The sequence below is a fragment of the Gorilla gorilla genome, chromosome 14 (assembly GCF_029281585.2).
Source record: "Gorilla gorilla gorilla isolate KB3781 chromosome 14, NHGRI_mGorGor1-v2.1_pri, whole genome shotgun sequence".
NCBI classification, from domain to species: domain Eukaryota; kingdom Metazoa; phylum Chordata; class Mammalia; order Primates; family Hominidae; genus Gorilla; species Gorilla gorilla.
The window spans coordinates 126,108,772-126,120,491 of NC_073238.2; positions in this window are offsets into that span (position 1 = coordinate 126,108,772).

An 11,720-nucleotide genomic window follows, 5' to 3' on the forward strand; every position below is an offset into this window, starting at 1 on the left:
TGGGGGAGGGACTGCTTTCGGAACTACCCGAGTGCTCTCCTTAGTTGTTGCAAGTAGTAAAACCCCTCTGGGTTGTGGTCATTAGACCATCGCCCACCCTGTGGTCAAACGCACCTGTTGTTGGGGGAACAGGAACAGTTAAGGCTCGCGGGTTACATTTGTTTCCAATGTCTCCCTAATTGCCTTTAATCCAGAGTGTGCCCACTCCCTCTACTTTCATTTTAAGACCGCAGTCAACGTCCTGGAGTGCAGGTGCGCTCTCCTGCAGCACGCCCTCACTCTGGTTTGTCTGGTTATTTCCTCGTGATTAGCTCAGGTCACAAATTTCAGCAAGACCTCTCCACCGGTGATGTGATACATTTCCTGTTTAATTGCATTAGGGACATGTGACCCTTGTTAAATTTGATCATTTGGTTAAGGTGGCTGCCAATGTGACTGTGATTGTGTGAATATCCTGTTCTCCAATAACTTTTTACCTGGTGATTTTGCTTAATTATAGATGCGGAATGGTGTTCTAATTCTATCCTTCCTCCCGCATTTATTAACTGGCGTTTTCCTGTAATGAATAACTGTCCCTCTCCCCCGTTCCCTGTTTTTTTTAAACAATTATAGACTCACATATTCTTTTAATCTGGTGTATTATAATCCACGGCCCTCATTGTTCTTTTTGATGATGGAGTTGTTTCACGTGTGGCTAGCGAGAGCCTCTGCAGTCAGGCTCCGATCTCTGTTGTGCCCTGTTAGTCCTCGAGCGTTTCCCTGCTTCCCAACACAAAACCTGGTCCAGGCTCACTTTGGCCTTTCCCTGCCTAAGACCTGGAAGAGCTGATTTTCTAAGGAGTCTTGGTTACTTTCAGTGGAGAGTGGTATTTGTGAACAAAACCCTGGGTAATGGTGTGTTCATTACTTCTGGGGTGTCATTGCTCCTGGTCCTAGGAATGAACAGAGCAGAAGTTTTATATTCTTACTAACTTCTCCAAACCGAGCCAAACACAACAGCTCCTCCTTATTCCACATTGATATTTCACTTCTATTATGGTGAGAATCTTGGTTTCCCCAGATGTAATATATTTACCTGTTGGCTTTCTGCCATGACATGTACAGAATTATCTCGGAATTACTACGCTGACACCTCCACCAACAGAGTGTTAAGAAAAATTCAAGATTTCTTTGTCATAATTTTTGTCTTTAGAGTATATCACACCAGGTGTGTACAGCCAGAGAACTAGGTTCAAAATTTACTTGCATTGATTCTCCTTTCTATGTGGTTGTGGTATCAATTTGATATGGCATTAAGTTCATTTGTCTGTTTTCAATTTTAGGGTATGCTTTTTATCAATATATTTGACATTTTTGAATATGTTAAGTTTCTATATGCTCAAAAGACAACACTATATGAAAAAAAGCATAGTCAGATAATTCTTACTCCCATCCACAACACTTTCATTTATCTCTCACCAGCCCCTAGGATAATAATACTTTTTTGTTTCTGGTGCATCCTCCTGTATGAGTGTGTATGTATATATGTATTAGGCATGCTTATGCATAAGCAATGGTTTTTTAACATAAGACAGTATATGCATATTTCTCATTTAACCTCCTTGTGTATGCGAAACATATAATACTACATATAATCTTTTGTATTTTGCTTTTTAACTTAAAATATATCCTGGAAATCATTGTATATCAATATACAGATGTATTCATTTTTATAGCTGCATGACACTCTATGCAGCTGTACTATCATGTATATAACTAGTCGCTTTTCAAAGAGCACTTGGGTAGTTCTATATTTTGCTATTACAAATAATGCTGCAATGAATAACCTTGGACATATCTTTGTGAAAACGTCTTTTTCAGGGCTAATTCCTAGAGGTGGGATTTCTGGGTCAAAGGGTAAATGCATGGTTTTCTTGGCTATTGCCAGATTCCCCTCCATAGATGTTGAATCATTTCACATTCCCACCAGTGAGTTATAAAAGCGTACACTTTCCCTAGAAGGTTTGCCAACAGGGTGTGTGGTCAAGCCTTTGAATTTCTGCCAACATGATGTGTGTGATATGGAGTCCCAGAGTAGTTTTAATCTGTATTTATATGTGAAGTTGAGCATCTTTTCATACCGTTAGGGCTTTGTGTATATTGTTTTCTGTGAACCGTTTTTGTGATCTGTCCATTTTTCTGTAGATTTTTGATCTTTTTTTCCTACTTTTAACAGCATTTTATGTATTAGGGAGATTAGTCCTTTAACTCTGAGAGATATTGTATGTATTTTCTATCATTTTATCTCTTGTTATTTGACTTTGTTTATGGTGTTTTTCAGAAGCCAAAAGAATTTATAATCAAATTAATCCAGTTGTTGCTTTTATTGCTTATGAATTATTTAAAAGGCTTTCTTCACATCCTTCATCTCCAGATTATATATAAAAAAAACTCTTGTGTTTTCTTCTAGAACTTTTTCCATTTAGAACACTGATCCATTTGGTGTTTATTCTGATACATGGTGGGAGGTATGGATCCATTTCTACATTTTTTCAAATGGTTATCCAGTTAACATATTTTATTAAGTCTATCTGTTCTCCAGAGTTTGAAATGTCACCTTTATCATAGACTGTATTTCTATAAATACTTGCATCTGTTCCTGGACCCTTAACTCTGTACCATTAGTCAGTTTGCTCATCTGTCAACAGTGCAGTTTTAACTAGTAAGGCTTTTAGAATACTTTACAATTTCAGAGGGTAATCCCCCTGCCATTGTTCTTCTTGTAGAGTTTTTCTAGCTTTTCTAGTATGTCTAATTTTTCATTTAAACTTTAGATTCAATTTGACTCAGTCCAGGATAAAAACTTGTTGGGAATTTTATTTCAATTTTGATAAGTTTATGTATTATCTCTAGGAGGACTGATGTTTTTATAAGACGGAATTATCCAAGAACAAGGGATTTTTTTTTTGTCATTTGTTCAAGTCTTTTCTGTGTTTCTTAGAAGTGGTTTAAAATAGTTTTCATATTGGTTTTGCATATTTCTTGTTAAATTAATTTGTAAGTACTTTATCTTTTTCATTGCATTTGTTGTAATAGTTTCTCTTCCATTGTATATTATTTATGTGCACACACATGATTTTGTTTGGTAAATGATATTGATTTTCATTGTATAACATATTCTGCTAATTTTGAATTCTTTTATTTTCATTATTAAATCTTTTGGGTTTCCAAGTATATTATTCAATCATCTATAAATTATGTTTATTTTCAAAATGTTTATTCTTTCAATGTTTTTTCTTCTCTAATTATACACATTATATTTCCAATACAGTGTTAAATAATAATGCAGATAGTGAGTGTCCTTGTTTTATTTCTGACGTTAGTAGGAAATGCTTTGTTTCCCTATTAAGAAGGATGATGACTTTAAGGTTGATTTTATACATCTACACATACATACATATATATGTACATATACACGTGGGTGTACATAAAGACATGTGGATACATACATGTGTATAGACACACTCATAGATATATATCTATACACATGTTTATATACACATATACATATATATCTATATACATATGTGTATTCATATATCTATTGATGTGTGTGTATCTTCTTAGTATGAATAAAATTATGCACTTTTTCCTTATGTCTACTATTAATAGGGCAAATTATATGGATTTTCTAATATAGATCTACCCTCACATTCCTAGAATAAGTTTTACTTGGACGTAATGTACTATTTTTAAGCATGTTTTTCTATTCTTTTTGCTATCATTTTATTTAGAATTTTTTGGCATTGGTATTTGTAAGAAATATGAAGCTATAGTTGTCTTTCTGGGGCTATCTCTATTGGCTTAGAGATTAATGTTATATTTGTTTTTAAAAAATTTGGAAGTTTTCTTCTTTCTATATTCTGGGACAAATTATTTGATGTTGAGATTATCTTGTATTTTCTTAGTAGACCCTCTGTGAAACCATCCAGGTCTTGTCCTTTTTTATGGGACAGTTCTTCGATAACTTTCTGTATTCTGTCTGTGGAAGTAGGACTGTTTAAGCTTTCTATATTTATTTGGATCAATTTTAGCAAATCATATTTTCTTAAGAAGTCATTTATTTTATCTAAATTTTTAATTTGCATAGAGTTGTACAACATGTTCTTATGAGTTTTTTATGTTGTTTTTTCATGGCTATTTTCCCCTGGTTATTTCTTTTTTTTTTTTTTCAAGACAGTCTCATTCTGTTGCCCAGGCTAGAGTGCAACGGCATGATCTCAGCTCACTGCAATCTCTGCCTCCAAGGTTCAAGTGATCCTCGTGCCTCAGCCTCCCAAGTAGCTGGGATTAGAGGGGTGTGCCACCACACCTGGCTAATTGTTGTATTTTTAGTAGAGATGGGGTTTCACCATATGGTCCAGGCTGGTCTTGAACCCCTGACCTCTGGTGATCTGCCTGCCTCAGCCTCCCAAAGTGCTGGGATTACAGGCATGAGCCACCACACCCAGTGAACCTCCCTGGTTGTTATTATTATTTTTTTTAACTTTCTTAATTAGGCCTAGTATAGGAGAGTCATTTGTTCATTTCTTTGGAAAGAAACAGCATTTTGAATTATGTAATGGTTCTACTTTTTAAAAAAAATTTTCTGTCATGCGATTTTTCTGTTTTCATCCTTATTTATTTTCTCCTGCTTTCTTTTGGTTTATTGTTATTTTTCTAGTTCTTTTAAGTTGAGAACTTAATTCCTTTATTTTTGTTTTTAAATATATTTGTATAATTATTTAAAGCTGTAAAATTTCCCCTGATGGGTAGTTTAGTTCTATCCCACAGATTCTGAATTGTCCTGGATTATCATTTTATTGAAATCTAGTTATAAAAGTTATTTTTCATTGTTGTACTGTTTTTTTGAGTTCCAATTATATGCATGTTAGATCTTCTTTGTCTGTCTTCTTTATGTACTGTTTTATTTGATCCTTTAAAAATCTTTCTTTTTTATTCTCTTCTTTATATTGTATCCTCAATATTCCTTTTATATATTCAGTTGCATTCATTTTTCTCCTGACCACTCAATAGTTTAATTTTATTTCCTTTTATTCCATTTTTCTTAAATTTAGCAAATTCTCATTTTATATATTTCAGTATTTTTTAAAAAGCCATGTTTTGTTTTTAGCTGTTGAATTTTTGATGTAAAGTTTTTTTTAAATCTATGATTGTTTAATAATATTTAATTTGGTTTGGAGTGTTTGTTACAGTTCTCCACTGCTCCATATTTTCTTTTGGGTGGAGAATTTTCACCAGCTGAAGTGCCTTCTACTTTCTGTTCATTTTGAAATGTCTTCTATTTTTCTAGACTAGCAACAATGAGTGATGCTATGTGGGCAGTAGTGAGGAGTTTGGTTCAGTTCAAGAACACACTCTTACAGATGGTGCCTTTGCGGGGTGTGAGTCCTTTTTCTTTCTTGCAGGATTTGTTTTTTTGAGACAGAGTCTTGCTCTGTTGCCCAGGCCAGAGTGCACTGGCACAATCTCAGCTCACTGCAACCTCTGCCTCCCGGGCCTAAGTTATTCTCCTGCCTCAGCCTCCTGAGTAGCTGGGATCACAAGCACATGCCACCATGCCTGACTAATTTTCATATTTTTAGTAGAAATGGGGTCTCACCATGTTGGGCCAGGCTGGTCTCAAACTCCCGACCTCAGGTGATCTGCCCACCTTGGCCTCCTGGAGTGCTGTAGTTACAGGCGTGAGTCACCACACCCAGCCTTTCCTGTAGGATTTTTAATTTGCACCACTTGCTTCCTCCTTTTCCTTCACCAAAAGTCTACAAGTGATGCCTCACCCTCCCCAAACACGGTGCCTGCTAAGACTGCTACCTCCAGTCCCACACATTTTCTTGCCACTTTCTTTTTAGGACTTTTGATTTTAAAATAATTTTAGATCTTTAGAAGAGATGAAAAGACAGTACAAAGTGTTCTCATATGTACTTTCACTTAGATTTCTCTAATGATATCTTAAACATGGAATATTTATCAAAACTAAGAAGTTAACTTTGCTACAAGACTGCCTACTAAACTGTGGACTTTGTTAGGCTCACCCCAGTTTTTCCACTAATACCATTTTTCTGTTCTAGGATCCAGTCCAGGATACTACAAGTATTTGTTAGGTCTCTTTAGCCTCCCCAGCCTATGGCAGTTTCTTGGTTGCCCTTTGCCTTTCATGACCTTGGCACTTTTGAAGAATCAAGGTCTAATATTTTGTAGAACATCCTCAATCTGACTTTGCTTAATGTTTCTCATGATTAGGCCAAGGTTGTGGATTCTGGGTAAGAATACTACAGAGATGATGTATCCTTCTCATCAAATCATATTGGATGCACATGATATCAATATGACTTATTACTGCTAATATTTATTTTAATCACTCAGTTAAGGTGGTGTTTGCCAGATTCCTTCATTGTTAAATTAACTGTTTTTTCTTTTGCACTCTTTGATCATTGTCTTATTCATACTTCTTCATAGTGAGTAAGTAGGTCCAGCCCACACTCAGGTGGAGGGAAAGTAAGCCCCACGTCCTGGAAGTGGGTATCTGAGGATCTGTGGGACTCACATTAAAAACATGATGGTAATTATCACATTTTAGGGGAGATATTTTGAGGTCATGTAAATATTCTGCTTTAAGTTTTGCACATTAATTTTAGCACTTATCAATGCATCTTTATTGTAGCAATTACTCCTCTGGTGTGTTAGTGGTGATTTTCTATTTCCCTTGTTCTTTCTACATGCATTAATGAGAATTTTTCCATAAGGAAGATTTGTCTCTTCTTCCACATTTATTTATAAACTCAGTCATTTATGTCAGTGTGGACTCGTGCATGTTTGTTTTATTTTAGGGGTTATAATCCAGTGCTATCATCATTTATTCTGTTGTTCCTCACATTGCTTCAGTTTTAGCCCTCATGACTACCCTCAGGTTGCTTCTGGGTCTTTCTGACACAGCTTCATCTTGTTTGCTTGAGCACTTCCTTGCTTTCTGGCTCTGAAAGATACCATATATATACATCCTGTAATTTCCCTGCCTTCCCTGGAATCAGCCATTTCTCTAAGGAGCTTCCTGACTAGAGGATGGTGTTAGAAACCACCATCTGGGCATGGGATGTGCTCACCACTTCTGGGGCGTCACAGCCTCCAGTCCCTCTCAGCACTTCCCTTTCTCTGCTCACTGGATTTCTGGGCATGCACTGGGACCTTCTGTTCAGGTCAGTCTGCATCCTGGCATGGCTGTCCTCGGCCGTCTCCCACTGGCCCCTCTCCCTGAAGGCTCCGTGTAAAGCTGCCCTGGTTCAGGCTCCTGGCATGGCGCTTTATTTGCTGCTTGTTCTCGGTCTCCAAGTTGGACAGAAATGTAGACATGTTGTTCCCAGGCTTCACAGTGGAGGAACTTGGTGTCATTTTTTTGTTTTGTTTTGTTCTTGTTTTTTTTTTTTTTTTTTTGCATTGGTCAGGATAACCAATTTGTTAAAGCTATTAACCTGGAAAGTCATATCATCCTTTGATTCTGGAAATTTTTAGTTTTTTGCTTTTTAAAATAATTTATTACTTTCCTTTTTTCCACTTAGATATGAATTTAATAAATAACCCTTATTGGAAGATTCAAATAACTTTTCAAAAAAGGAACTTTAATACAACATACATAAGTGAATTTAGCTGCCGTGGAAGTTGATTGTAGATTCTTTGGATCATATTTTATTCATCTTATTTTTTCCCCGCCAGCATCTCTTGGCAAAAGAAATTAGTGGAGAGATTTTAACGGTCTTTTGGGTCATTGGTTGTTTTTCCAAACTGGAAGGTTATGTTGGATGCACTGATGTGGTGGGTGAGCAGTCCCAGGGATGTCTGCTTAATGACTGAGAGCACTGGGGTCCTTAGGAAGAAAGTCTGCGAGGGTCTCCCACTGTCTGCAGACACTTTCTCCACTTTCTCCTCATCTGTTCTGCTGTGTCTCCTTACTGGAGTATGATTATGGATGTAAAATCCCTGTAAAGTGACCAGCAGAGCAGCACTGATGCAGATGAAGGTGTGTGTGGAGGCAGCTGGTCCCAGGAGTCTGGCTGTGCTCTGCACCTCTGGACACAGTAGGCGTCAACTCAATGCACATTTATTGGTTGAAGGAATAAGGGAGGACACTGGTGAGTGAGGGAGCTCCCAGGGCCTCCTGCCCCTTTCAGATGGTGAGATAGTCATTCTGAAGTCAAGGATGTGTGTTCTGATGCAGATGCAAACTCTACAGTAGAAGCTGGGGCAGGGAGAGCTCTGCAGACATGGTGGAGGGAGTGGCTGTTACAGGGCTGTGGTGACTGGGAGGTGGGGTCTGCAGAGATGGTGGAGGGAGTGGCTGTTCCAGGGCTGTGGTGACTCGGGGGTGGGGTCTGCAGAGATGGTGGAGGGAGTGGCTGTTCCAGGGCTGTGCTGACTGGGGGGTGGGGTCTATGGAGATGGTGGGGGGCTGTTCCAGGCCTGTGGTGACTGAGGACTTGGCTCTATAGAGATGGTGGGGGCTATTCCAGGGCTGTGGTGACTGGGGGTGGGGTGGGGTTGCAGAGATGGTGGGGGCCTGTTCCAGGGCTGTGGTGATGGGGGTGTGGGCTCTATGGGGATGGTGGGGCTGTTCCAGGGCTGTGGTAATTCGGGGCTGGGCTCTGCTCTGTAGAGATGGTAGGGGGTGCTGTTCCAGGGCCGTGGTGGCTTGGGGGTGGGGTCTATAGAGATGATGGGTGGTTGTTTTAGGGCTGTGGTGATGGGGGATGGACACTAGAGAGATGGTGGAGGGAGTGGCTGTTCCAGGGCTGTGGTGACTGGGGGGTGGGGTCTGTAGAGATGGTAGAGGGTTGTTCCAGGGCTGTGCTGATGGAGTAGGGGGTGGGGTCTGTGGAGATGGTTGGGGGGCTGTTTCAGGGCTGTGGTAATGGGGGATGGGCTCTATAGGGATGGTGGGTGCTGTTCCAGGGCTGCAGTGACTGAGGACTTGGCTCTATAGAGATGTTGGGGCCTGTTCCAGGGCTGTGGTGGTTGTGGGGGTGGGGTCTGCAGAGATGATGGAGGATGTTCCAGGGTGTGGCAATGGGGGGATGGGGTTGTGGAGATGATGGAAGATATTCCAGGGCTGTGGTGATGGGTGGCAGGGGGGTTGGGTTGTGGAGATGGTGGGGCCTGTTTCAGGGTTGTGATGGCTGGGGGGTGGGGTCTGTGGAGATGGTGGGGTTGTTTCAGGCTGTGATGATAGAGACAGGGTGGGGTTATGGAGATGGTGGGGGCTGTTTCAGGGCTGTGGTGGTTGTGGCAGCCCTGCAGAGATGATGGAGGATGTTCCAGGGCTGTGATAGGAGACAGAGTTTGGGCTCAGGGCCAGGCACCCCTGGGGATGAATCATCCAGCTCTTTCCTTGCCTACTGGGTTACCAGGGCAGGTCCTTTTGTGTCTGGTCACAAAGTGAAATTCCCCTTCTGGGAGAAAACTCCTCTGGGTCCTCCCACTGTCCCCATAGGAGACTCTTGTGTTTGGAAGCTGCTGCTCATCCACTAGGTCCCTTGGGCTGGAGACGGGGAGGCCGTGGGCTGGAGGAGACTTGGGCCACTGCACTGGGACGAGGCCACCTCACCAGCTGGTTCTCAGCTCTTTTGTTTTGCATGACATTTCTATTGAAAATAGATAATAAAATTCCTAGACTAATCCTTAAATTGTTTCTCTCTTTCCATCTCTGCCTTCCTTTTCTTTGTTTTGTTTTCTATTATCTGGGTTGTTTTCTCCATCTCTATTCCCCAATTAAATTAAAAAGTATTTTTCTCATGTTGTCTTTTTTGTTTCCTGAGTGATATTTCTTTTATGGAATCCTCTCCCCGTTTCATAGAATCAACCTCTCATATCTTTGGTATTGTTAGTTATCCCTTTCAGAAAAGTCTTCCCGGTCACCTTGATGACACGTACTCGCTCTGAGTTCACTCTCGATTTTCAGCCTTTCCTTCTCGGTTTGTTATAGGAGGAACTTTTACCAAACGCCTGGGATTTCTGATATTGAGTCCACGTCTGATGCTTGGTTTCTGTGGGTGAGGTTTGCTGGCTGGTGGGTGACTGTGTAGGGACTTCACTATTTTGTCAGAAGACCCCTAACCTCTCTTGTCTTTCCTTGTGGGCATCAGACGGCCCTCCTACTGCTGATGGTGGCACAGGCCAGGCAGCAGGTGGCCCAGACGCTGGGCTCCCAGGGATACAGGCCTCAGTCTATGTCCAGGTGGCACCACATCTTCTTCACCTGTGGCTGTTCCGCTTTGCTTAATGCCAAGATTATGGACGCCTCCCACTCAGAGACTGACCTGCCCCCTTCTGCTAGAGCAGAGGGGCTCCATTTCCTGGCTGTGGGGCTGGGAGAAGGGACTTGGGGCTCTAAATAGTGTCTCATTGGAATTCGACGACTCCGTGTCCTCCACACCCCTCACGTCTTGCCTCAAGAGACACAGGTGCCCCTGGTTCCTGAGCTGCTCCGTGGCCCTGGGTGTTTCTGCTGGCTTCTCAGGGCTCCTCTCATCTGGAGGCACCCATTTCCTGGAGCTCTGTCTGCGTCAGTGGCTGGTACCTGTCTGTCCTCATCATCCAGGGGTGCATCCATACCTCCCGCCAGCTGCCAGCCCCCTCTCCTTTCCATTTGTCCTTGCAGTTTGCATCTTTCCTCTCTAGTGTGATTAATGTGTAGGGAGTAGAGATGGAGGATGCTTCCCCTGCTGTAAGCAGGAGGCGCTTTCTGCTGCTGTCTAGCCACACCTTGCCTCGCTTCCCAGCACACCTTCTTCCTTTCAACTGTCTGCCTGAGATGTTGACATCTGAGAGTTTCTCATTTGTTGTTACGAAAATGATTCCTGCCTGGAAAATTTGAACGTTTCTAAATGAAAACAAAATTAATAGTATTATCTCTCAAGGTGTGAGTTTATTTGTGCATGTGTGTGTATCTGCATGTGTAGGTATCTGCTTATGTGAGCATGCATGTGTGCGTGTGTATCTGCATGTGTGAGCATGTGTATAAGCGTGCATGTGTGTATCTGCATGTGTGCATGTGTGTGCATGTGTATCTCTATGTATCTGCATGTGTGAGCATGTGTGTGTCTGTGCATGTGTATCTGTGTATCTCCATGTGTGAGCATGTGTCCGTGTGCATCTCTGCATCTTGCCTGTGTGTATATCTGCACGTATCAGCATGTGCGTATGTGTGTCTGTGCATGTGTGTATATCTGCATGTATCTACATGTGTGAGCATGTGTGTGTGTATGCATGTGTGTGTGCATGTGTGTATCTTTATGTATCTGTGCATGTTTGTGTGCATATATGTGTATCTGCATGTGTGTTTGTGTGTGTGTATCTGTGTGTGTGTGTGTGTATGTACATACCCGTGAAGCAGGGCGAGGAAGTGGTGTGGCAGGATGTTGGGGGAAGGGTACTGGCAGAGGAAGACCTGATGAACAAGTTTAAAAGATGCCAGAAGCACAGCTGAGGCTGAGGCTGGGGTTGCTAATTCCCTCCGATGTGTGCATGCCGCTGATAGCAAGTTATGTGTATGACATTCTGACACTCTCTCTCAAGAAAGAGGAAGAGTGGCGTGAAAGATTCGGAGGATGTTGGTTTAATTGGAAAGCGACTGAGGGCTGAGCAGAGCGGGGTGAGGAGCCACCGTGCCTCTGCACAATGGCGATGGTTGA